The 26,999-nt window shown below is 47.1% G+C and overlaps 1 long non-coding RNA gene across 1 annotated transcript; it reads right to left on the bottom strand.

Annotated features, from left to right (window-relative positions):
- Positions 1 to 5,684: 5,684 nt before the first annotated feature.
- On the bottom strand, positions 5,685 to 7,819 carry LOC138522050 (uncharacterized). Its single transcript, XR_011283224.1, has 4 exons — positions 7,705 to 7,819; positions 7,468 to 7,595; positions 6,832 to 6,921; positions 5,685 to 6,356 (listed from the first exon to the last, which is right to left on the bottom strand). It is a non-coding gene; the product is annotated as an uncharacterized lncRNA (long non-coding RNA).
- Between the last annotated feature and the right edge of the window lie 19,180 nt (positions 7,820 to 26,999).

Raw genomic sequence — 26,999 nt, 5'->3', positions numbered from 1 at the left:
GGCAGAATGGAGTTAGCAGCAGATGCATTGTGTGCTACAGTCTCTGTCAGAATTATGGAATCACTGGTCGACAAATTTCCCACTGTCCTTACTTTCGACGGTATGCATGAGCTTTCAGCTGTAGATTTTTTATAACTTATACGAGGTGGCTCAACCAGTACAGCGCTTGCATGTTGACAAACATATTGCTGCTGTTGAAGGAGAGTTAACATAACCATTTTACACATTCCATTACCACGACCATGAGGTCAGATTTATCAGACAGCTCATTTCATGCTAAGTCGGATAGACGTGATTGCCATTTTGCAGAAGTGTACGCTTGTTTATCCAGTCTTTGTTGCACTTGTGTAAAATTCGCCAGGTTTGTAAGTTTGGTATCTAAGGCTGTCAGCATATTTCCTCAGTCTTTCAATGAGTCGTCTATAGACTTGTAGAGTTTCACAAAAGGGTTTAGTGCAATTGTCGTGGCTGCCAAAACATTATTATGAATTTGGATGACTTCGGCAACAGATATATTACCCCTATTTGAAAGGTCTGGGTCGGCCTCTGACCAATTTGAAGACATGGGAGCACATTTAGTTTGATTGATTGATATAGCATGTGCCGATAAATGATCGGCATCACAAGTTATTGAGCACTTTGACAGCCCAGAAGATTTTAGTGCAAACTCTGCTTTGTCTTTAGGGGCATACAACATTGAATTGAGTAGGCACGTAACTTGTAGGGTACTTGTCAATTCCTTACGTGCACTGTTTGCATCGGACAATTTGAGCCTTGGATTTTGCAGTAAGTGGTTCCCTGATTTTACATCTAATGCATTTCGATGGTGAGATTCATGCATTGTAAAACTGCTCTCAGTGAGTTTTTCTCTTAGATGTAAATAATCGTTTAACGGTTCTGCAAGATGTGCTTCGCGCGCTGCTGGATCAAAACTTGCTGTTAAATCATGTGGCGAGACCATATGAATTAATTAATCTCTTAGCAATGCTGCTTTGCCTAAGGTTTTGTCGAGCACCACTCTGTTATGAGCCAAAGACGATGGCTGGGAATCATGAGTTCCTGCAAGGCCGAACTTGTTTTTTCTTTAGTTTTGATTCCTTGTAATAAATGCTTTGTGAGTAGCAATACATCCTCTCTCTGAATTGCTGGGCAGTGGAACGTATTCGGTGCATGGCTGCATATTTCCACAGTCTCAACCACCAAATTTTCTGCTACGAATAGTGAGAGCTCGGCCTGATGCAAAAGAGTCTGTGGCTCACCGCCCACCATCTCTTGGTCGTGAGATGTGTTTGTAGGTAAACTGGGGCTCACAATACTGCAACCAACATCAATGTCTACTAATGACGTTGTCGGCGTGGCCAGTTCCAATATTTCTATGTCAGTGACATCGCAATGAAGAAGAGCTTCGCACTCCACGTCCCCAACGCGGTCTAAGATGAGTTCTGACTGAGGGGAGCACACATCCGGTGGGTATGGACGACCATCCTGGTCATTGTCTGTCGAGGCAGTAAGAATGGGATCAATGTTTGCTGGCTGGCCAAAGCTTGGGGACCATTCAACGATTAGTACAGCTAACCTGAATCTGTGTTAACACACATGGGGGTCTCCATTTGCCCACCTCGCTTAATACGTCAAAGCGCTGATCTGAATCAAGACGGCAGCGCTTTTGTAATAGTTTCTGTCTGGTTAACGGGCCAGCTGCATCGACCATCTGAGGCAGGCTAGACATTGTGGCAGCGATGCAGATCATAGTGTTGTAAATAAAAACGCTTTACAGTCAGACAGGCTGCTCACCTCACTGCTCGCTGCTAGAGCGGACTGGAGCAGACTGGACTCTCCTCGGTACTCCGAACGGCACTCAGTGCCCAGAGTCAGTTTATATAGGAGGAATGACTGGTTAAAGCAACAGGGTACCAGTATCAATTCACCAGGATACACAGTGAAAGTAGCAACCAAGAGGTGTTCCACGTCGCTGCAGCTCCTCACAGGGCAAAAAACAACCATAGGCTGGAGCAGACTGGACTCTCCTCTGGTCTCTGTGCGGGGCTCTGCACCCGGTGTCAGTTTATGTAGGAGGAGTGACTGGTTAAAGCAACAGTGTACCAGTATCAATTCACCAGGATACAAATTGAAAGTAGCAGCCAAGAGGTGTTCCACGTCGCTGCAGCTCCTCACAGGGCAAAAAATAAACACAGAATTCTCCTCAGGAGTCCACTTATTCACTCTCACCACACTGTGGCACTTTCGCAGAAAACAACCTGCCCATGAACACGCTTTTGTAGAGTGTGGTAAGCTGTGAAAATGTTAGTGCCAACTTTTCTTTCCATTTCTTTAAGTGGGTCCCGTTTAAAAAGGTGCAATTCAATCAGAGGCAGCCTTAATCATTCTGTATCTCCTCCAAAACAGCCACCACAACCCACGCTTTCATTAAAGTTTCCAAAAGGCATGCACTGAAAAGAAGCAGCACAAACTGCAGCACATATTTCAGATATGCCTCATTCAAGGATTCCGTAGCAATTAATATTATTTTACCCCAAAGTCAAAAACGAACTTGGTTGTCAAACAGTTATGCACCTGGGTTATTTGATACCTGGAGGGGTTATTTCTAAAAGCCCACGGCCGTTTCAATACATGTAGGGACTGTCTCAGACAGTGCACAGAACCCCAGGCACGTCATTGCACCAAAATGTTAGGGGTAACGGAAGTGACATCACACAACCCTTGACCTACGATTTGACCCCACCTGAAGTGCCATCACGGAAGCGATGGAACACAACCTTTCACCACTTGACAATACCGTACGTGGCATCACATAGCATTGTTTCTAAGTAAAATACGAAAAATATGGTTACGATATCACTGTAAAGTGATATATATATTTCATACAAGAATGGATCACCATATGTATCATTAATATCAGCAGGTATAGGCCCATAGGACTGTGAATGAAAGTAGACGTTGAATGATGTGGTATTATATAGCACTTCCGCTTAAGCGCTTCATATAGAACAACTATACATACAATATCACCCAACCTGGGTTGATACTCATTTATCAAACTCAGCAGAATGAAAAGCTGAGTTGACCTTGCGGGGAGTCGAACCTGCAACCTGCAGATCACACACACAGTGCAGCGAGTGCTCAACCCAGTGAGCTATCTTACCGCCAATAGCTATCAGAAAACCAGCCACTGCAGCAGAAACAGAGCCACGTGCTGCTGGCCCCAGCCCAGTAACCTCAATAAAAAATTCAAAAATAAACTTTTTTTTTTTTTAGGGTTAGCAAGAGAGACCTCAGGCGTCACAGGTGCGACCCCTAAATGACGTCCCTGCAGAACCCCTCTGCCAACCAAGTTGCAATGGTTCACCAAGTCTACATATGTAAACACCCAAAACTAGGCTACGACTAGTATTTGCATTCTGACTTTTTTCTTGTTTATATTTGTATATTAATTGCTTTAAGACATCTAAAACACCTAAAATAAGTTTTAAACAAAGGCTTTTTCAAAAGGGGACTGGTAGGGGTGAGTCGAACACAGCTCCACTGGCCCTCTGCCACTTGAGGTGATCATTCTCACCAAAATGAATCATGGAGGCTTGGAAGAGCATCAACCCGACCCATAAATCACAGTGCGTTCTGCAGCAAAGTGCTAATCACAGTGCACTGTCACTGCAGGCAGTGCTCATTGCTGCTGCAAGCATGTTTTATCCCATGTACACTGTTGAAACCAACCAAAACAAGTATTGTCTAAGCTGGTCATGTTTTTTGTATGGGCAGGGGTCTGTAACTTGCCACTCTTGGCAAGGAAAATTGCTGTGCTGTAGTATATAATTGATTACCATTTGTAATAGCTGTGGTCTTGACCACTACTGTTATATAGCTGGGACCTGCTGCCAATCATCCATTAGCAAGTTGAATGGAGCTCATTAGCAACTGTGATGTCTTTACATCACAACGGGAGTGCAGTGTAAAGTAGGTCCGGTTTGAATGCACTGCTTTGATGTAAAAGCTGTAAGAGGCAGACACGAGTGCGTTTTGAGGTCTACAATATGGTAGGGGTTGGTGGTTTGGGGTGGGGCACAATGGCCAGGGGCAAAATACCTCCTCCTTAGCCATGCTATAAGTAATAAGGCGTAAGAAAGGTGCGATTGTTACATGCATAAAAAGTTTTCTTGTCATTTAAGAGTGCCTCTTTATTTGAGAGCAATCCTTTACCATGTAATGGTGAAAGTGTTTCATGTCAAAATGTGGCAATGATGTGCAGATTTACATGGAAATTTCTTTTCTGCCACCCACTCCCCGAAATTCATCTGTAATCACAAGTGATGGCTGGCAGCTGCCGACATATGCGCATTAGGGCGTTCATGGAGATTAGGCTCACGCATCAAACGGTTACCAGTCATTTGGTCGAAAACCAAAGGATCTAATGCCATTTGATCGACAGTCAAATGGTCGAAAAAAAATGGTTGATTTTTTTTTTTAAAGGGGGGGGTTCCCCCTAACCCCCCTGTTTTCTTTATTAAAAATATTTTTTAACCAACTAAAAATATATATATAAATAAATAAAAAATTCGACCTTTTTTTTCCGACCATTTGACTGTCGATCAAATGGTCATTCGATCTTTTATTTTCGACCATTTGACTGGACACCGCATCAAACATAGCGACTTTAATGTCTTTGGGGGGTATTGGCGCAGCAATGTCAACAACCCCTTTCATGGGCAACCACGGTGTCGTCAAGCAATCACAGCAATAAGAACATAATCCTATTAATGCTGGTTGTAGAATTAATAATATAGAGGGGAAAGCAGCTTGAAGCGAAGACAGATTTTAACATGTAAGGAAGTGGACGGTCATTGAGAAGTCTATGGCAGAGTCGATTTGTTAATGAACCAGAAACAAAAATCGTGAATCCACACATAAAAATGCAGCAAATGTGAAGTGCACAAATACATTTTAAAAAAAATGTATTTGCATCTTTCAATGTCACTCAACTATTACAATTAAAAAACAATAAGCTAGTAATAACCTTTATGTTTATGTTAAAGGTATTTGTATCGCGCAGAGTCACCGCGAGAGTGGACCCAGGTGCTCTGGCCGATCTGAAAAGGAGGGTGTGAAAGAAGGGGGGAGTGGATGGGTTGGTTAGTAGGGTGTAATGAGGATAGGAAAGTGAGAGTTGTGATTTCCTGTTGGCAGCTTCAGTTCGGTTTGCACAGTTCGTTGAGCTGAAGTGCATTGTGAGCAGTTGTGTTGTTAGTCTGTTGTTGGAGTGTAGTGAAGTGCGTGCGTATTGCTGTGCAGAGATGTGCAGAGATGTGGTTGTGTGACTTTCTGTATGGGAAACGTATGCGGAAAGCTGAGATTTTAGAGTTGGGTTAGCAGGGTTTCCTTAAACGTAAAGGGGGTTTGTCCTGGCAGGCAAGGAGCTAAAAAGCTCAGTCTCTCTTCATATTATTTCAAGGTTGTCTCTATGGTACAGGAATCCAAGAGTATTGTGGATAGCCTCCAGTGGGAGTGTATATTTACCACCCAGTGGGGTATCCTAATGCACAGTCCTTGTCAAATAAATTAAGGAACTCCTAAATATGTGTTCAATATTTACACATCTCTCTCTGTCTATAGGAAAAATTCCTTGAAGTCCAAGGTTACAACTACGTTTAGTTCAATTAGAGCATTTCAAAAACAAGATAAATTTGTTTTTTATTGTTAATAAATGAGGTGTAAAAACTTCTAATATCAAATTATCTATACATACATAGTAAACAATCAGACCAAAGCATACGACATGTTTATCATCTAAAAACATCAGTGAAAAAAGGGCATTTTATACACAATTATCATGCACAGTTCCTGCACGTATTTACAAATGAAAAAAATCAAATTGACAAACATGGATTTACATCAATTCCCACGTAATTACACAACATTACAGGTGAAATAAATCAAGCTCATGCCAATTAATGTCACATGATATACATATCAAGCCTAAATCTGATACCATCTCGATGGTGTCTGGGAGGTGCCTTTTTTAATAGCAACTCTACTCCAGTTTCAAGTCTGCTAGGAGTTTCAAGAAAAAGGTTCAACCATTATTTTCCAATCAAATCATATATGTAATTAAAACTTTTTCATGCATTCAACCAGTCATGTGTCCAAAAAGGCGGTCCATGGATACCTAAACTAGAGATCTGAGGTGCATGGATACCTAAACTAGGGGTCTACGTATAACACCGGGAGGGAATCTTAAACGGTGCTCCAAACGTACAGGACCAGATCAGGGGGTACGCTTGGTCTACGTTTCGGCAGATAGAACAATTGCCCGCCTTCCTCAGGACCAGTAATAGATGTGACCCCTGAGGTAAAAAAAAGGAACAAAAGGAACCTTTAGTGGTATACAAGACATATTTATATAGCATTTAGTATCTTTGTTCAGTGGCGTGGTGAGCGACAGTGAATATGTAAGCGAATATCACCAAGCTCTCAACCCTGTCATGAATTGACGGCAAACACCACTATTTAGCATGCACAGCACAAGGGCTGGAGCCGGCGATGCCATATCGGCATCAATGACAAACAAACAGTTGAATAGAAGGTTAAAGACGTGCATAAAATGGGCAGAAAGTGTCAGCCATGGTTAGTGAAAGAAATCATAGTCCCTTGTGATGGGACTTGAACATGGCATTTTTTAGTTGAAGTGAAGCCTGCAACTCTAAAGCTGACGGTGTATAGCGAGAACAAAGCCAGGGTCCACGTGTTTGTCACCCAGTGGAAAGTCAGGGTATCAGTCATGCATCTATGTGAAACCCAAAGAAAGCATAGGGCACTTACGTTATAGAATAGAAGAAGTGCGTTCAGTGCCCAATGTGTGCTGGGGCATGTTTGATTTAAATGCTGTCATTACTTTTGAACAGATGTTCTCTGTGGGGAAATAAACAAAGCAAACAGCATCTGAGTATGTAACTGAAAATGAATGAAAATAAAATAAATTAAAGTAACTGCGTTCAATGCCACAGTGTGTACTAGGGCATGTTTGATTTAAGTGCTTTCATTATTGCTGAACAGATGAGTCTCTGGATGAAAATAAACAAAGCAACCGGCATCTGCGTGTGTAATTGAGAATAAATAAAAGGGAAAAAACAAAGCCTTTGAACAAGATGAAAGCATGTTTGATTTAAATGTTGTCATTACTTTTGACCAGATGTGTATCTGTAGGAAAATATACACAAAGCAAACGGCATCTGAGTATGTAAGTGAAAAATGAATAAAAAAGAAATGAATTAAAGTGAATGCGTTCAATGCCCAATGTGTGCTAGGGCATGTTTGATTTAAGTGCTTTCATTACTAATAAACAGATGCGTCTCTGAAAAAAATAAATAAACAGAGCAACCGGCATCTGCGTGTGTAACTGAGAATAAATAAGAGGGAAAAGCAAAAGCAAAGCCTTTAAACTTGATGAAAGCCTACCTTACTATGTTGTAGGCTATTATAACTGGAGCCTAGTTGAAATTGGCATTAGAACAATGCTCGGAGCCACTCGTGTCAATCGGCCGCTTCAATTGCAGAGTCAAAGGACGTGAATGGAGGAATCACATCTAAATGCAGAGATAAAACAAAACGCATGAGCGCTGCGTGTTGTAGTCTCTGGGTTGTATGGATAGCAAGAATACGCCCACTGACAAAAGAAAATTAAGCATTTCTCACCGTGTGCATCCGGGGTAAGTGTTCCAGAGATGTAGTGCTGGCCAGTCGTACCTTGGCTGTTACACCATCGGGAGACTCTCCGTTGTTGTGGAGACCAAACCAAGCCACCTCAAAGGAGCATAGAAAATCACAATGTGCTCTCTAGCGCTGGAGGTGAGTAGAGGCAAACGTTGGAATTGCAGTTGGAAAAATGAAAGCGTGAAAAAGTGTGAACAGTTGTTGCAATCAACTGTTAGAAGTGATGAATGGACAATGCCTAATTAGGCACTGAAGATACCTAGACGCGCTATATTCAATAGACTGCTGTTGTTAGTTACTGACGTTTTTAAGTCAGTAACCAAATTCAACTTCTAAAAGTATACTGTAGGTATCTCCTCATTAAGTCCCTTGTTCTTGTCCATGGTTCCAAGTCGGTGGATCCATCTGCTTCCTTATATAGTAGAGTTTTATGTATGTTCACACTGTTTTTTACCACATCAATGACCCACCACTTAAGGTTATCTGGTGAATGTTGTAATTCTAGGAAATGTGTAACCATGGGAGCTAAATGGTTTTTACATCTGATCTTGGAGCGATGTTCTTCAATCCTAGTGGAAATGGGTCGTGTAGTTTGTCCCACGTACCTTAGTCCGCAAGGGCATTCGATGCAATAAATCACATTATTAGTATTACAATTGGACATAAATCTTATGTCCCATCTTTTTGTACCAATCTGAAAATGCGTGATTTTACTTGTGAATTTACATGCCCTACAATTGCCACAAGGAAAATGACCAACAACAGGGCGTAGCGTACGCTGACTAGTGTTGGTGTTGTGGTTGGCTCTTGCGTGTACTAGCTGGTCTCTCAGGTTCCTGGACCTTTTGAAGGCAAACAATGGTCTGCCTATATTGGGGAGACAGGCAGAAATCATCGACCAGTATTTCATCAAAGTTTTTTTCACAGCAAATGATTCTGTGCTGTATGTTGTAACACAGGCTATACTGTCCTGTGCCGTGGTCTTAGTTTTAAGTTACAAAAGACTTTCCCTTGGGGTGAATCTTGACATGTTTCTTCGGGTAACCCCGTTCTCTAAGGTCCCCTGCTAATCTGTTGGCATGGGAGTAGTAATCCGTGATCTCGGTACAGTTACGTCTTAATCTCAGAAACTGGCTGAAAGGTACATTTTCTTTCAATGTTCTCGGATGAAAGCTCGAGAAGTGTAACGTTGTGTTCCTGTCTGTAGTCTTTTTAACTATGGAACAGAAAAGGTATCCCATATTTTTTTTAGCTGTAGATCCAAGAAATTAATGGAGTGCTTATTGTATTCCATGGTGAAGGTGATGGTGTGATGTAGGTTGTTTAAAAAGCAGCGTTTCCTTACCTCCTTTGTTTTTGCGTTTCTGTGCTCAACACCCTATGATTATCTTTTTTTTTTATGTGGTAGTTTGTCCGTTTAGTTGGTGGGCATGTTGAGGAGTGGCAGTTTTCCTCTGTGTTACTCTAGTGTTATGTCTACCTGGCTGATGCTAGCGTGTTCCCCGACCTGAGTTGGCGGTTGTGATAGAGGGTTCTGGTCACTCCCTGCCTCATGGGGGTTTTGGTGGGGTCCTTACCTACCTAAGTTTCCTAGGTGTACATGTTTTGTTGGGGTGTCCTCCCCCCGCCCTCTGGTTAGGGAAGATTACATTAGAGCCATGGGTTCCTCAAGGTTCTTGTTTGCCGTTGGGTTCATGCTTCCTAGTATTTTCATTCTGGTTCTGAAGTGAAGAGCCACGTTTTTTAGTAGTTTCCTGAATTCCAAATGATTCTTTGTGTTGCGTATGTTTCTTGGTAGGTCATGCCAGGTGACAGAAGGATGATCGTCCACATTTTCTTTTATTGTATGGTTTTGGTTCTAAGTGAATGCTGTTGCTTGATCTGAGTGGTCTTGTCGGACGGTAGACGGTTATTTTCTCATTCAGGATCTCCGCTCCTTGGATTAAAACACATGACATATGGGGCAAATCAAAGCGGGAAAGCATAATTCAATACATACTCAAATGCTTGAAAAGACCCGTAGGTCGCACTGCTCCTGCCCGTGTTGAATCGCAAGGCGCGACTCAGTGGTGAAATGATAAACAGCATCTCAAAAGGCTGTTCGCGATTAATATCAAAGACAGATTCAGGCCAAATTGTTGCTGACGGGCCAATTTGGACTATTTAAAAAAAGATAAAAGTGATATGTTTAGAATTTGCTGACGAGTACTGTAAAAGCCCTGCTTAGCAACACGATTAACAGGAAACATCTGATATGCATCTTCAAATCCTTTATTTCGGCTATTTACATAAAAGAGCGCATATAAAACAATACGTCCATATATACATGATTGCATAAAAAACAATATGCCAAGACAAAAACGCAGATAAAGCTGAAATGATAAAATACAATGTCAATGAATAACAGAGTTTTGAAGTAATAAAAAAAGAAAAACTAGGGGGGACGTGGCCAGCAGCGACATGGAGAAGACGTGAGGGGCGCTGTAACGCTCACCTGACTCCCACGGAGGCGCTGGTCTGGTCTGGGTTGCTGTGGCCTCTTCGAGCGTGATGTGCAGAACTCGGAACACCGACTGAACAGGACCCTCAAATCTTGCTTGTCTGGCCCTTAGGAATATCCTTCTGCAGATGGGAAAGGGGATTACCAGTCTGCAGAATAGTGTGCTTGCTCCCCCCTTCCTTCTTCTCTAACTTCCTCCGAAATCCCCGGTTGAAGCTCACCTTATGGTTTGAAAGGATGAACTCTCCATCCTGCTTCTGGTGCAGGGGCGCGTGTTTGTCCAGTTACTTCACTGTTTTTCAGAATGGCGCTGGCAAAATCCACTTGACTTTTCCGAGCGGAACGCCGTAAGTATGAAGATTACAAAAGTTCAAGTGTTGAGCCTCCTTTTCTGTTGCCTTCCTAACCTGTGATCTGTCCTTTATTTCAGGTGCAGAATGAAGGCGATGCGTTGAGGGATTCACTTGCCGGTGGTAAACTCAAGTGAGTTAGCGATGGGGGTGATCCCTCTTAATGTCTTTATATTCCTCCAGTAATGTCTTTTGTCCTTTCCCCATAGGGGCCGGGGTGCGGTACCTGCCAACGGTGCGGCGCCGACCCGAAATGAGGCATGATCCACCAACAGAAGACCGGTAAGTGTTATGGCGGAAAATTAGGCTTTCCTCATATGTTCCTTCTGCTCACCTTTTGTCTCTTCTTCTCTCCCCTAGGCGCAGAGATGTGGCGACCGGTGGAGCCAGAAGAACTCCCGAGGACAGGTGAGTGAAGCGCGGCGCTGCAGCAAGCAACGCGGTGCTTTTAAATGAAAGTCTTTTCTCAGGAACGCTGGCATGAAGGTTCCGGATGCAGGTAAGAAGTTTGATAAAATTTTTGGTTTTCACCTTTCTCTTCTCTTCTTTCCTTACAGGTTTTCCAGGATCGAGGCGGGCGTGGCTGGAGACCAGATGCAGGAGCAGACACAGTGAGCGTTCAGCTGTTTGGATGCAGAACAACGCGAAGCGTGAGCTACTGTCTGGGCGTGGCTTAAATAGCCCCCAAAGTAGTTCCAGGTAAGTATCCTTCCCTGGCCATGCCCGAGTGGCAAAATAGTCCCAATGAAAAAATAGTCCCTTTTCCGGTCTCAGGGAGGCCTGAATCTTGCAGCATGGTCTGCATCAGGTAAGTGCACAAAACACCTTCCTTTATGAGCCTGGCGCCTATGGCGCCAGGACTGATGTCCAATATGAGCCTGGCGCCAAAGGCGCCAGGACAGAGTCCAAAGAGCCCCTATAAGGGGCCACTGGGTTTTTACCCGGGGGCATGATGCCTGCTCCCGGGGTGCTGGGCCTGGCCTGGTGCTCCGGGGGTAGGCATCATGACAGGCGCCAGCTCCCACGGCCGTAATATTCATCCTGTTCAAAACCCTCTGTTACGGAAACCAAAACTGTGCAAACAACCCTGGTTGGGTGTGAGACACCCTGGTGCTGAGGAGGAACAAGAAGACGGAGCAAAACGCGCCTTCCCGCCGACACCGGAGGCGCGGAATGCTTCGCGTGTCTGTCAGGCTGCCTGCCCCAAAGATGGCCACCACTGTGTGAAACCACACACCCGAAGGCCGCTGTGGGACAGGGGGACACAACGGCACCCCTCCTGCTATGCACCTCCCAGCAACAGCAGAGCAAGAGTGCAGCCCCGGGAGAGCTTTGGTGGCTCCACGAGCTGAGCCTGATCTGGAGCAGAGCAGTGGAGCCACAAGAAGAACAGGGCTCCGATTGTGAGCACCACCCGAGCCTGTAGCTCCCTGTGAAGCCCCTAAGAACACGCATGCAGAGCCACTTCGGGTAAAGGAGGGCGACCTGCGTGGCTTGGAGGGAGCGCACCGGCACTCCAGAACTGCAACACAGCGTTGCATGAAAGGCGTGACACGTGCAGGACTGCCAGCAAGCCAGCACTGGGGGGATGCTGTGGGTCTTGCTCCCCCACGGCACACGCAGCTCAGGGTGGAATCCTGGTCCACGCAGTTCCAGTCTGGCCGTGAGAACAACGGTGAGCGCCGCCTGCGCCTGAGGCATCCTGTGAAGCCCCTGCCGAACACACATGCAGGGCCACGTCAGGTAAAGGAGGGCGGCATGCGCGGCTCGGAGGGAGCAGACCAGCACAAAAGCACTGCAACGCGGTGTTGCATGATATGTGTAGGACTGCCACTGAGCCAGCATCGAGGGGACGCTGCAGGTCTTACTCTCCCGGGGCACGCGTTGCTTGGGGTGGAATCCTGGTCCTCTTAGTACCAGCCTGGTTGGAAGAAGATCAGCGGAGGCACTAGGCCCACGCAAGCGAAGGCCGGGTTGTTGGAGGATGGGGGGGACCAGAGCCTCAGGGCACCCTGGGCCGGCATAACCCTGGGTCTGCGTTAGCACTGGAAGCGCCGACCGAAGAGTGCACAGAAGTGCCTGCGTGGTTGATCTTGGCCCTCTGGCCACAAGACCAGGGTCAGTAAGCGGGCACAATCACCCCAAAAAACGCTGCATACTGGCCTTGCACACGAGTTGGGACCAGCGACAGATCACGGCGAGAGCACCCTGTGAGGCTGCCAGACATCCCAGGAAGCGCTGATGCTGTCACGCTCACCTGGTCTCCACGGGGGCGTAGCACGTAGTCGTATGACCGGTATCTGTACTGGCGTCGTTTTGATGGTATGATGGTGTCCTCTCCCCTGTTATCTCCCCAGGAGGCATTAGCCTGCAATGTTGAAACAAGATGTTAGCTAATGAGTGGGTTGGATTGGTCCCACTTCCTGCAACCTTCTAATGCCCGACTCCTCTCCTGCTCACCTTTGAGTTTGGTGAGGTTGGCTCTCCGTCCTGCTTGACCTTCAACAGGGGCGCAGTAGGCTCAGTCTTTCTCTGGGCACAGTTACTTCACTGTTCCGGGAATGTCTGTTGCTGTGTTTCGGGAATGCTTGGATTAATCAGGTAAGTCTCTATCCCAATGACAGCTTGGTATAGATGCTCAAACTCTTATTGTTCCAAGGTTTAAACGTGTTTTGTCTTTCTTGCAGACGCGGTTTCATACGGAGGGTTAGAAGATGAATTGACTCTCTTAGGATGCTGAACTGGTTGCCTCCAGGTGAGTATTAGCACGGATGAGTGGCGCTGGATGGCTGAACAATAGTTTGTTTTTGTATTGTGCGCGACTAACCTGCTGTTTTCTGTTCTCTTTTTGCAGGCGCGGCCCCAAGATGAAGAATGGAAGAACCGCTTCCCCTTTTTTTATTCGTACCAGATGATATGCCCCTCTAAGATCAAGCTTGGTATAGATTCGGGCATCTTTAACTTGGTCCAAAAGTTCAGGAATTAGTGGCAAGGGGTAACGGTTTTTAACGGTGACTTGGTTTAATGAGCAGTAATCGATGCAAGTCCTAAGGTCTCCTTCTTTTTTAGGCACGAAGAACAAGGGCGAGGCAGCTGGGGACTTGCAGGGGCGGATAAAGCCGTTATCCAGATATTGGTCCAGATACTTTTTTAAATGCAGATTTTCAGGTTCCGTAAGCACGTAGATTCTGCCACATGGAATCTGTGCGCCAGGGATAAAGTCGATCTGACAATCGTACGATCTATGGGAAGGAAGAGTATTTGCTTGCTCCTTCTGGAAAACATCCTGATAGTCTTGGTATTCCAGAGGTAGCGTATTAGTCAGATTCATGATAGTTGTGACTTCCTTAACCAAAGGTTCTTTTATAGGGTAACAAGTATGAGCACATTCGACTGAGAAGGTCAGCCTCTTAGAACGCCAGTCGATGCAAGGATTGTGTGATTCTAGCCATGGCATTCCCAGAATTATTTGAAATTGTGGAGCCTTGATTAGATCGAACACGATGTCTTCCCGATGTCCGTCTTGGCACAAAAGTGTCATTTCTGTTGTCGAGTGCGTCACTGGACCCGAAGCGATCTCAGTTCCATCGACAGTGGTGAATAAATCTGTAGGTGCCTTTTATCGCACAGAGGAAGATTCATCCTTGTAGCCAAATCGTGATCCATATAATTTCCAATGGTTCCACTATCGATGTATGCTCTGACTGCATGCATTTCAGACGGCTGTTGGTGATTTATGAGGATCATTGGCAAGACGAGGTGTGAGGTCTGAGAGCCCTTCTTTTCGCTCGACAAGCAGACCTCTACGCTTGTCGGGCGAGGACGTTTTCCGACTCCAGCTCCGTTTCCACTTTGCCGGCAACCCCGACTGCCTTCTTGGGTGGTTTTACTGGGCAGTCTCGAAGGAAGTGGCTGGCCGAACTGCAATACAAACACAACTGTTGCTGTTTTCTTCTATCTATTTCAGCGTTGGTTAATGGCCCTCGCACTCCTCCAATCTGCATGGGTTCAGCCAAGTCGGAAGTCTTGGATGCGTTCTCCTTTGGGCGCACAAAAACCAGAGTGTTCATTCTAGCTCGATCTGCCTTACAGTTCTGTAGTCTATGATCCAGCTGAACCACCAGATCTATGTATTCCGCACAATCACTAGGGGGGTTGACCACTTGAGCTAAAACATCCTTCAACTCCCCTCTTAAGCCCCGGTAAAACAGAGTTGTTCTTTTGTCATTTGGCCAATCAGATTCTACTATCAGTCTATTAAAGGTTGCAATGTAGGTCAACAGATCTTGATTGCCTTGGCGCAGACACACGAGTTTGTTATCCAATGTCTGACCCTGAGAGTGGCGGGCAAACAACTTCTCCATATTCATTTGGAACCTCTGGAAGTCTTGCAAGATGGGATCGTTCCGATTGACTAGAGGTACCGGCCAATCCGCAGCACTGCCCCTGAGATAAGACAATACAAAGGCTACCCTTGATTGGTTGCTTGGAAAGGCCTCTGGCCTACATAGGAAATGTAGTCGGCACTGGTTCATGAAAACCACATACCTTTTTGGGTCTCCTGCAAAGCATTCTGGAGGTGCCAAAGGTACGGCTCCTGGAAGGACCACTTGAACTGGATTGCTGGGTGTGGTCGGAACCGTTGACCCCAATCCAGGTAACGGTGTTTGCCCCGCCTGGGATTGAAGCAAATGTTTAGCAAGCTCATCGGTACAATCTTTAGCCACAATCAATTCCCTCCTTAAAGCATTGGTCTCCTGCCGGGCCAAATGTACCTCGGCCCTGAGTTCCCCCAAAAGCTGGGCTAGTTGGTCTGTCTCTGAGGTTTCTATGACGCCCAGGTAGAGAATTTGCAGAAGGGCTTTGCGTTGTGTCACGCTGACCTGGTCTCCACGGGGGCGTAGCACATAGTCGTATGACCGGTATCTGTACTGGCGTAGTTTTGATGGTATGATGGTGTCCTCTCCCCTGTTATCTCCCCAGGAGGCGTTAGCCTGCAATGTTGAAACAAGATGTTAGCTAATGAGTGGGTTGGATTGGTCCCACTTCCTGCAACCTCCTAATGCCGACTCCTCTCCTGCTCACCTTTGAGTTTGGTGAGGTTGGCTCTCCGTCCTGCTTGACCTTCAGCAGGGGCGCGGTAGGCTCAGTGTTTCTCTGGGCACAGTTACTTCACTGTTCTGGAGTGTCTGTTGCTGTGTTTCGGGAATGCTTGGATTAATCAGGTAAGTCTCTATCCCAATGATAGCTTGGTATAGATGCTCAAACTCTTATTGTTCCAAGGTTTAAACGTGTTTTGTCTTTCTTGCAGACGGGGTTTCATACAGAGGGTTAGAAGATGAATTGACTCTCCTAGGATGCTGAACTGGTTGCCTCTAGGTGAGTATTAGCGCGGATGAGTGGCGCTGGATGGCTGAACAAAAGTTCATTTTTGTATTGTGCGCGACTAACCTACTTTTTTCTGTTCCCTTTTTGCAGGCGTGGTGCGGCCCCAAGATGAAGAATGGAAGAACCGCTTCGAAGTTCCGGAGGAATGCAGAATCCCGGGTGAGTATTGGAAGCCTGTGCAGAGTCCTTTCCCAACAGGGGCGGCAGTCGGATGACCAGCTGGAGACGAGACCGATGGACGGAATTGCAGGTAAGGCCTTTGTCGCTGTAGTAACACCTGTTCTTCTCCTTTTCTTCTTCCAGGCACCGATGGATGGAACTCTCAGACGGGCATGGCTGCAGAACTCAGGAACAGAGCAGACATGGTGAGCGTTACGCTGCAGGAGTGCAGAATAACGCGAAGCGTGTTCTGCCTGCAGGGTGTGGCTTAAATAGCCTTGCAAGTAGTTCCAGGTAAAGTAGTCCCTTTACCACACCCTGCCTCTCAGGAAAAGTAGTCCCTCTGCCACACCCTGGATATACAGAAGGCTCAGCCTCACTAGGCAGATTAAGTAGTTCCGTAAATTCAGCCCATTTCATGAGCCTCGCGCCAACGGCACCAGGACTGAGTCCATGAGGCTATCGGGCACCTCCTTGGGGCCAGACAAGTCCTTCTGGGTGACAGGGACTGGGGTGGGCTCAACAGTTCCAGGGGTTTCGGAGCATGCACCATGACAGGTGCAAACCAGACCGCAGCAGACATAGATAGCCTGAACTCTGGTGGAACAGTGCGACTGAACCAAGGGGTGTGTGTGTGTGTGACCACGACGCACATTACTGAACTAACACAACGACCTCAAGACATATCGGAGAGAATGGGGAAAAACAAAACCAAGAGGCTCCCGACACAGAGCAGAATGGACCAATATACCATCCCTCCAGCACAGGTCCCCGACTCCCATCCAACCACCCTGGAGGAAGGGCAACCTGATCATGCAATCTCCCTGAGGGGCGTCATGGTCGCTATAGCGGACTCCCGCATGTCAATGGAGCAGAAAATTGACAGGATAAGCCTGGATGTGTCCCTCCTCAGACATGATCTCCAAAAGCTAACGGTACGCACAGGCAAAGCCGAACAGCGCATCTCGACTACAGGGGATGGAGTAAGGGACATGCAACATCAGCTCAGAAGCATCACATCGAAACTCAAACTGCTGGAAAACCGAATTGAAGACGGAGAGGGACCCTCAAGGCGCAATAATGTGTGCATACTTGGCATACCTGAGAAAGCCGAAGGTGCCTGTACAGAGCTCTTCCTTGAACAATGGCTAACAGACTTATTTGATCTGAGCTCTTTCTCCAAGTTCTTCTCTGTAGAGCGAGCACACAGGGTACCCACAGGTAGACCGGCACCAGGGGCGCCATCACGCACAGTAATTGCAAAAATCCTAAATTGCAGGGACCGTGATGCTCTACTGCAACTAGCACGGGCCAAGGGCCCGATCACCTTTAACGGCTCAAAAATTGCTTTCTTCACTGATTACACGAGAGAGGTGCAGAAAGCGAGGCAGTCCTTTCACCAACTTAAAAAACACCTGCAATCACTGGGGGTCAAATATGGCCTGCTTTTCCTGGCACAGCTTAAGATTTACCATAAAAGTACATCAGTCCATTTTAATGATCCAAAAGGAAGCATGGCGCTGGGCGGAACAGCACATAGACGGAGACTTGTCAACTCCTAATGGCAGCGGGGAAAGAATCAGACCACCCCCCGACCAACAACGTGCACCCTGACTGCCCCCAGAACAAGACCTGCCGGAGGACAGCGACAGATGACCCCTGGCACCATCTCTGGTAGCGCCTCGCACTACACCAGTGAGTACACAATGAACCACCCAACCATAAACCACACACCGTAACAGCTAATATACCTTCTAAGTTGCGGCCGCGGGGATGACTCGCAGTCTCATGTCAGAGGGCCCCCCCCCCCCATAGACACATCACAGAACAGTTCTAATGGTGCCAACCCCTGATCGCATAACTTTAGGGAGTAGCATCCGTACACAAATTGAGTTTACTGCATGTACGGTGTCCAGTTGATACCTTAGGTTCGTAGGTTTGGGCGACCGATGCTTCCAGTTGGGAGGAGTATAAGGTGGGGGGTAGCGGGTTTGTTAAGTTTAGTTAAATATGGGACCAGTCAGAGACGTGGCACACCAGGGCCAGACAAGTAGGTCATAACTCATGGGCTTAAGCTCGGCCGACGCGCAGCGTTGTCAATAGCAGCACACGTCTCCACCATTACAAGCATACATGGCATCACACAGCATTACCACTAACGCTTCCAAAACCCTCAGACTCATGACGTGAAATGTCAACGGCATATGCAACTCAGTTAAGCGGCGCCTGGTACAGCAATTTCTAAATAGACAGGCACCAGATATAGTGCTTCTGTCTGAGACCCACCTTGCGGGCACGGAATGTACCCTGTTGAAACGCACGAACTATAAGTTAGTACTCCACTCAGGTTTCACAATGGGCTCAAGAGGAGTCATGATCCTGATAGATAAAAATCTCCCTTTCCAACTCAATACAGTGACCCAGGACACCGGCGGCAGATATGTATATGTGACGGGCACGCTATGGGACCACTCTATTGCATTGTTAGCCATCTACGCACCGCCAACCCTACTAGACCCACTACTTACAGACATTGCCCCGCTGATTGCAAACGATACATCTAACCTCATGGTAATGGGTGGAGACTTCAATGAAGTCATGAATGCAACCCTGGACCGATCACACCTACGTTACAGAAATCCCAACATGCCTACCAGACTCGCTACATTCACTAATGCACTTGGCCTATGCGATATATGGAGAGAACTCCACCCAGACACTAGGGAATACTCTTTCCACTCAGGGGTACATGCCTCCCTATCTAGGCTGGATTATTTTTTCATCCCAGCATCTGATTTACACAGGGCACAAGAAATAAACCTGCTTCCCAGGGGTATCTCTGATCATTCCCCGCTGGAATTAAACATCACAACGTCTAGGCTGCTCCCCCCGCCAAGCTGGCGTCTTTAGCTCCCTTTTCTTTTTTTTTCCTTTTTTTTATTTTTAAAAGAGACTGAACTTCCTGTAGTATGATAAACTCATGGTGTTCCTTTTTTCTCTATGGGAGGAGTGGAGGGACATTTTCCCATGAACTTGAGGGTCTGACCATGACAAATGATATTGAGCACCTATTTGTCGGTGGAGATGTTTTCCCACTGAGTGACGAATTCAGACAACCAACCTGCCACTGGGGTGCTGAAGTGGGGGTTCGGCCACCAGAGCTCTTCAGGCCTGCTTAGGGGTTTGTGGTCTTGAGGATGATCCATGCCGTCTCTGGGTTCCTCTGTAGTGTGCATCCCGTCCTGTATGCTTCTTGTGAGCCGGTGCAAGAAGTTGTTTGGCAATAGGATGCCTCTATTCTCTGGAGGTCCTTGAGAAAACCTTCCCTTAACAGACCAAAAGGACTGCCGACATTGCTGTAGAGTGCCCAGGGAGTTGGCGGTATCAGTATCGGCCTTTATGGCCTGCAGGGCTTCGGCCACTCTCTTTCCAAAAAGGTATACCTCATCAAACGTCCTATTGACCACTTTAGATTGAAATTCTGGTCTAAAGTTGGTTGCCTTTAACCATCCCTGGCATCTTAGTACAGCTCTGTTCCCCATCTTGCGAAAACCAGTGCCTGCAATGTCCAACGCGACTATGAAGGCATGGTATGATGGCATGGTCTGAAGCAGCTTCCCCTTCACGCAACAGTGCCAAAGCTTTCTCCCTCTTATCATCGGGTAGAAAATCCAACATGGGTTCCATTTCATACCACAATTCACGGTCATAAAGGGAGAGGATCGCCAGTGAGTGGGCCGTCTTGATGGTGGTAGCGGCCATGGAAATAACCCTTTTGCTGAAAGCGTTGAGATGTTTACCTTCCTGGTCAGGAGGCACCATGCATGGGGAAGAGGTGTTATCAGATCTCTTTGGAGCTTCCCCTTATACCACAGAGTCTGGGCTTGGTTGGGTGAGCAGGCACTTAAGGGGGAGCCAAGAAGGGATTTTTCATTACAAGTAGGCCATCTTCCCAGATGTCTTCTAGCATGCAACCACCACTGACTTCCTACAGGCTTCTCGTCTCTGGAACAGGAAACCTTCCTTTTTTTGTTCCTCCAGAACAAGGCCAAACAGCTTGGCTGCATGTGTCATGAGTGTGTGGAAGGAGCCTATCTTATCTGGTGGCAAGTCACGCAAAGATTGGATTGCTGGTTCACCATTGGCAGAGACCAGGTTGCCGAATTCATTGGTAGTATGAGTGTCTGGGACCGGTCAGTGAGGTTATTCTTCAGGCCCAGTGTCTGAGGGCAGCCACAGGTACGGCCAACTGAGGAAACGGCAGAGAAGGAACTGATTGTTCTCTTGACAGTAATGCTGGAGGGCATCCTTGCATGGCTACTTGAGGGGCTGGGGGAGGAAGAGGGTGCTGCAGTTCAAATACTAGTGTCTGATAAGATGTCATGGGAATAAGCCCTGGTTGCAGGTGGTGTGCCCAATGGGACTATCGGCACTGTAGGGGGTCGAACTGGAGGAGGTTTAGGTTGGAATGAAGGAATTGGACAAGGTACCAGCAGAAAAGGATCAGGCTCTTAGTTGATCCTCTCTTGGCCAGAAAATAAAGCTTCCAGAGGCTTGTCATCTGAAATTTCACCTCCCTGCAGTAACTGGGCAGGTGGTACAGAGGGAACCAGAGTGAAGAGTGGTTAGGCTTTCGTGAGCCGTGGCAGAAAATACTGTGCTGAAAGCATGGCCCTGTCAACACTAGCAACTCTTGGAAAAGTGGCAATCACAGGATTCTGCGATTGTGACTAACAGTTTTAAAGACGGCCTGGGCGGTAAAGAAATCTTCACTAATGTGGGTTTGCTGGAAGAGGCAATAGTCGTCAAGGTTGACAGAGTCGTTGATGAGGCAATCGTCGACAGGGCATCCGTCAAAGGGATTGACAATTTCGATGGTTTGTGAACTGTCGATGGGATCGTTGACAAGGTTACCATCGATGAGGACTTTGGCCTGTGGCTTGGAGACAGAATAGATGTGGACGTCGACTAACGCTGCTTCTCCGAAGAATGGGTCGATGATGGAAGCTTAGCTGTAGCCGCTGACATAGTAGCTTTTGCCATAGATGATGCAGTCATTGATGAAGTCGTCGACGGGGGGACAGCCGAATTGTGCACCTTGTGCCCCTTTTTCGCTTTCTTCCCCAGGGAAGGTTTTTCAAAGTAACCTCGACCTCTTGGAAGAGGGAGTACATTCTATGGGCCTGCCACCCCACCCTTTCAGAGGCATGACTGCAGACAGAGGTTGAGTCAGAAGCCCCGGCACCCTCATCCAGCCATGTCCCCAACCTACAATGATGGTCCCTGCACATCTGTAATGAAAAGGATTGGCAGATGTGCAGCTCTCCCTGTCGTGGTCTGGATGTAAGCAGTGCAAGCATTTCTTGTGGTGGTCTTCAACGTACACATTTCTTAGGTGACACTGGCACAAGTCTTAAAAAGGCTTTTCTTCCATGTGTCCGCCATCATGATGGTTGAGGAAGGCCTCGGACATGAAGAAGACCTCCTCACACTGTCTGGAAGATCCATTGATGGTCAGGATCTTCACCGGCAACAGCTCCCCATATCCGATAGTCACTGGAGTGACTAAACCTGAGAAATGATGGAAAAAAGTTTTAAAAAATAGGACAAAACGTTGAGTTTCGAAGAGCAGAAAGACAAGGATTTCCAACACTTGAACTTGCAGTAAACATCTGAAGATGGCCACCAGCGGTGTAGCTAAAGAGCACTAATGTCATTGACTGGGGCAATAGGACCCAAAGTGACAGCAATAGGCTATACAAGTTAAAAACAGTTTTAAGCTTTGAAGCAAAACTGCTTTAATATTACAGAGAATTCCCAGCCTGACTATGGGGAATATTCAATAAGCATGTGAATCCATGAAAGATCCTGTGCTCGAGAACCTCATGCCTTCCAGTCCCATCTACAAGTTGTTTAAAGCAGGTCACATAGCTCAGCACATGTTCTTTGCTTCCAAGGTGGAGTTCTAACACTCTTTCTTGATCTTAGTAGTACGACCTGTCAAACTTACCTTTTAAGGCAAGTAGAAATCCACTGCATTTCTGTACTGTAGACTTGATCTGTACTAGAGCCTTCCATTGTAAGGTGGACCTTCATCAATCTTGCACACAGCACTTGTAGAGGTCGCCTTGGAAGATGTAGTCCTGCAAACTACTTCCTGCTACCACTTGCTGGTTCTGCAAAACAAGATGGGGACAACCATCTACATGTTCTGGACCTGCAAAGACATTTTGTGAAAAGATATTGTCTTGGTCGAGGCCTGTAAACATTAAAATCTCCTATTGTTTGTATATTACGCCCGATACAATACCAAGGCACATCTAGTAGTACATTGAAATGGGCCTACAAGGTCCACGTTGTGTTGAAGGACCAAATATTGTCTTATTAGAAGAGCAACAGCTGTTCTTGACTTTTTCCTTTCTCTTTTCCTTCCTCTTTACGTTCCCCTTTACCTTCCCGCAGTCTTGTACTCTTTTTCCCCCATCCCTGCCCCTTTTTTCATAGCTATAGATTTCATGCATTATCCTTGGGTGGGTGTTTGTGGGTCTGTCTGCGTTTGCTGATTGAATACATGTACAATTACTAAACTTCTGTTGTATAATATGTTTTAATATTTAACTGCTTTTCCTTACTTGGGCGTACTCATGTTCACTGTAACCCATCGAACTATGTACATCTCTGATGTTTGTCTTACCTTTGTAACAGAGTAACCAACCTACATAGGTAAAAGTGCTGCGATGCCCATGGGCTGTTGCATGCTATACAAATAAAAAAAGAAAGTAAATAATGGTTCAATGATCTTTTGTAAATTTGGAAATAAAGAATGTTTTAAAAAAATCCATTGTAATCACCACTGAGGTCATTGGCTCTGGTTACAAAAGGGAGTAGCCAATCCTACGGCACTGCTATTCTTGCTCCTGATCATAAACCCAACATTAGCGCCTTTTGGTTGAAAAGTGATGTGGTTTAAAATCAAATTCAACTGTACAAAGATTTTTAAAAATCCCAGTTTCTTGAGGTTTCGTTCAAACATTGCAATAGTGGAAACAATAACATTGATCCAGATCCTCAACGGCTGATTTAAGGCACGATATTCTGCATCAAAATGGGATTATGACAAGTTACGGGAAAATGAGGCGATTGGGGGTTGAATGCTGCTAGGGTTGCCTTCCTCTTTAGCCATCTTTCTCTCTAGCCCCAAGCAATCTATGCTGCCCCGAGTGGAAGGGTTTTAGGTGCCCTTTTGACCAAGCCTTCCGTGTGGCTTTGTGCCAGGAACCTCTGCTTGGCTTTCTCGGAACTCAAACTTTACGTGTGAAATGTTGTCTTTTTTTCTGACTTATGATGATTGAAGTTTGTGATAAAGTCATACTGTTCGCCTCAGAGCTGGTATCTAATGAAATATATAAACTACTGAGATCTTTCCCACTGGAGTTTTCTTCAGTAAGTATGCACTTCCCTGTTCCTCCTCCACCGCCCTCTTAGGATGACGCACAGAGCTGTAATGTTGCAACGCCGGGTCCAGAGTATGTATGGCAGATGTGATTTTAAGTCTGAAGAAAAAGCCCTTACCCTTCTGGCAGCGGGCAGTATTTTACCAAGCATAGTTATATATAACATTTTGTGATAAAGGTGTGGTGGTAGTGCAGCTGAGGAAACATTGCTGCACATGCTGCACTCCACCTGCCGTGGCACTCACCCACTCTACCAGTACACTCTTACAGTGAAGACCGAGGCTCCCGGCAGAAAAGGAGTGGAGCATCCATGCCAGACAACCTGCCGGTGCAGCACTCCAACACGGTGGATTGAGATACATTCTTGATGTGCTCAGGGTGACATGTCAGATACCCCAGCACTACCTACAAGACGCTGCCCAAGCAGAAGCCGAGCGAGCCATCTTGAGCACTTGCTCCACCAGTGGAACATGTAGGGAGAAAGACCGAATCCACAACCTTTATATTTCTCCCTTCACTTTACCGCTCAAGGTCAGTACATTCAAAGGAATTAATCATCATACAGAGGTGTCTGCGGCTGTATCCTATCCAGGAGTGCTTGTGTGACATCCTATGGACCTGCAGAAGTGCAATGGGAAGGCATCACTACGGATAAGGATGATGACATGTATCCTCCACCCCCATATGGTCACTGGAATGAACCACAAGGTCCAGAGAACACCAGGATGATCAGGCAATATCCGCAGATGACATAACCTTTCCTAAATTTTCCAGTACATGACTGCTACATTAGGGCCGAGATGGTCATTGTAGAAAGAATGATTGTTCATGTTTTTGTGGCAGAAGTGGAAAATGACTATGCAAAAAAGGTCCATGCTCCTACACAGGCAGTGAGGTCTACAAACTATTCAAGACCCTTTCCGGAAGGCAGTGGCTCTTATGCAGACACAGGAATAGCATTTACAAACTATTCACCCCCATGCCGAACATGTACTATGAAAGATTTCAAATTAGGCATAGCAAGATGCGACCAAATCCCTCAACACATTCTACAATTTATTGATACATCCAGCCTCCACAAGTGCATTCCCCAGAAGAAAGTAAATGAGCAAATTATACAACAATGTTTTCCATCGCAGTTAAGGAAAAAAATCCTGAAGGAATTTGGCCTACCATTGCATCGAACATTGGAGCTAGGGTGGGCTTGTGAGCTGCCAACATGGAAGAAGCCATAAAAGGACTCAAATGGAGACCGCTCGGGGGCGCAGGAGAAGATGGCCGCATAGGCACACAGCTCCCGCTCCCTCCAAAGTAGATGAGATGATATGAAATGTCTTTTCGCTCTTAATTGCGAAAACATTGGTGCCGAAAGAAAGCCACAAAGGTGAGGACCAACTGAGCTGGGATCCAGTGAGATAAGGCAGAAGCACAAAGGAGCGGAGAGGCCTGCAGGAAGACAGCGAAGGAAAGCTGCCCGGCATGGCCACAGCAGAGATGTGGAACAGCACCCTGCCTCAGGGACTCTGTGAGGTTGCAGCGACCGAAGGTGGCAAGTGAAGGACAGATTGGTGTCCACACGAGGTGCCGTAACGGAGGAGGAGCGCCAGCCCTGACCCCCAGGGAGGCGCGTAGACAGGAGAGGAGCCAGTCTGGGACCTACGCGGCTAAGCAGCAGTGACTCTTGAGGAGGAGGCAGCGAGGGGCCGGCAAAGGGGAAGAAGTGCTGTGTCCCCGAAGAAGGCGCAACCAGGCCCGCTCAGTTAAAGGCCCTCCCTCCCCCCGCCTGGAGTGGACTAGAGAGATGGGGGAGGGCAGGAGGAGCCCGAGCAAAAAAATGCAGCAGCAGAGCGACTCCCGCGCCGAAACGGGAACGCTACCCAGGGTCGTCTGAACCCCCCATTCCTTCCACAAGTACCAGCTGAGAGGGCGGTGAGCTGTAGGGACTGGGAAGGCGGATGAGTGGCGGAGGGCCTGGGGGGAATATCTATGTTAACAGGACTTAACGGTGGCCCATGCAGCAAAGGAGGCCTATGAAGACCATGTGGGTAACTGTAACGAGCTGCGCATGAAGAGTGCAACATAAGGGAGAAACCCCCAACCTTGGGAGGAGCACGACCAATACCCCCAGGGGGGCCCCAGTGCCGTGGGCATGGAGGAGGGACCGTGAGGGCAGTGAGATATAGCACAACAGCCAGCAAGCAGGGGTGCACCTACGTCAAGGGGATGAGGCAAGACACTTGGGTGAAAAGTAAAGGCTCAAACCATCTCAGAGCAGCCTAGAAAGGGCTGAAGTAACAAGGGCGGTGGGCGGAAGGCTCTGGGCCCCCTGCGCATACTGGCGGCCCACGGGACATTTCACTGAAAATGAGCACGGAGGAGGGACCATGAAGGCAGTCAGATATAGCACAACAGCCATCAAGCAGGGGTGCACCCACGTCAAGGAGATGAGGCAAGACACGTGGGTGAAAAGTAAAGGCTCAAACAACCTCAGAGCTGCCTAGAAAGGGCCGAAGTGACAAGGGCGGTGGGCGGATGGCTCCTGGCCCCCTGCGCATACTGGCGGGCAAAGGGACATTTCACTGAAAATGAGGAAAAGAAGGTTGGGGTGCCAAAGCGGCGATACGCTGGAAAGGCAAATAGAGTGGAGCAGAAATAGGGGGCAGAAACGATAATTCCTCAGGGGAAACAGCTGGGGGAGTTGGCCACGTCCTGTCAGGAGGACAGGACAAAGCGGCAAAGGCAGCCCAAGCAGAGAATACTCCCAGAACCCACAAAAGGCCTAAAGTGAGCACATAAGGAGAGGGGAATACCATGCGCCTGGCACCAGAGGCAGCCTAGCACTCATTGGGCTGTAGGCAGGTGGAATAGAGAGCAGGACAAGAGACACAGAGACTGAGCATCTGCATAGGAGTGGAACAGCTGCGGGTTGTCATCAAACAAACTTCCCAATGGAAGGGTTTGAGGGGGGAGTACCCACGCAGAGACAGCGCATTGAAGGTGGACATAGGTGCGGTGGGAAGAAGGAGAAGGTGGCAGGAGTCAAAGGAGACCACACCAAGAGGCTGTTGGAGAGTACAGGAGAAGCAATACCGAACGGAGAGGCCAGGGCAAACAGGAGGGAACAGAGGAGAATTCCCTGGTGGAAGCTGGAGAAGGAATAAGGAGAAATGGGGAGAAACAAAGAGGGCAACAGAAGCAGAGAAAATGCACAGATGGAGGGGGGAAATCACTATCAGGGAAACAAGGAGGAATGATGAAGAAGGCACCAGAAGTGAAAATGATCTCGAAGGTGGACAAGTCCCAATTCTCAACAAACGACTCGGGGCACATACTGGCGGAGATCTAAGCCCTCAGGGGAGACATACAGGCCTCGTTGGCCGACCTGACCGGCAGGATGAGCACGGTGGAGAGCAAAGTGGAAGGCCT

The sequence above is a fragment of the Ambystoma mexicanum genome, chromosome 1q (genome assembly GCF_040938575.1).
Source record: "Ambystoma mexicanum isolate Mex_15411 chromosome 1q, UKY_AmexF1_1, whole genome shotgun sequence".
In the NCBI taxonomy this organism is placed as follows: Eukaryota; Metazoa; Chordata; class Amphibia; order Caudata; family Ambystomatidae; genus Ambystoma; species Ambystoma mexicanum.
Note: the sequence above shows the minus strand (reverse complement) of the source record. Positions and strands in the feature narration are given on the sequence as shown.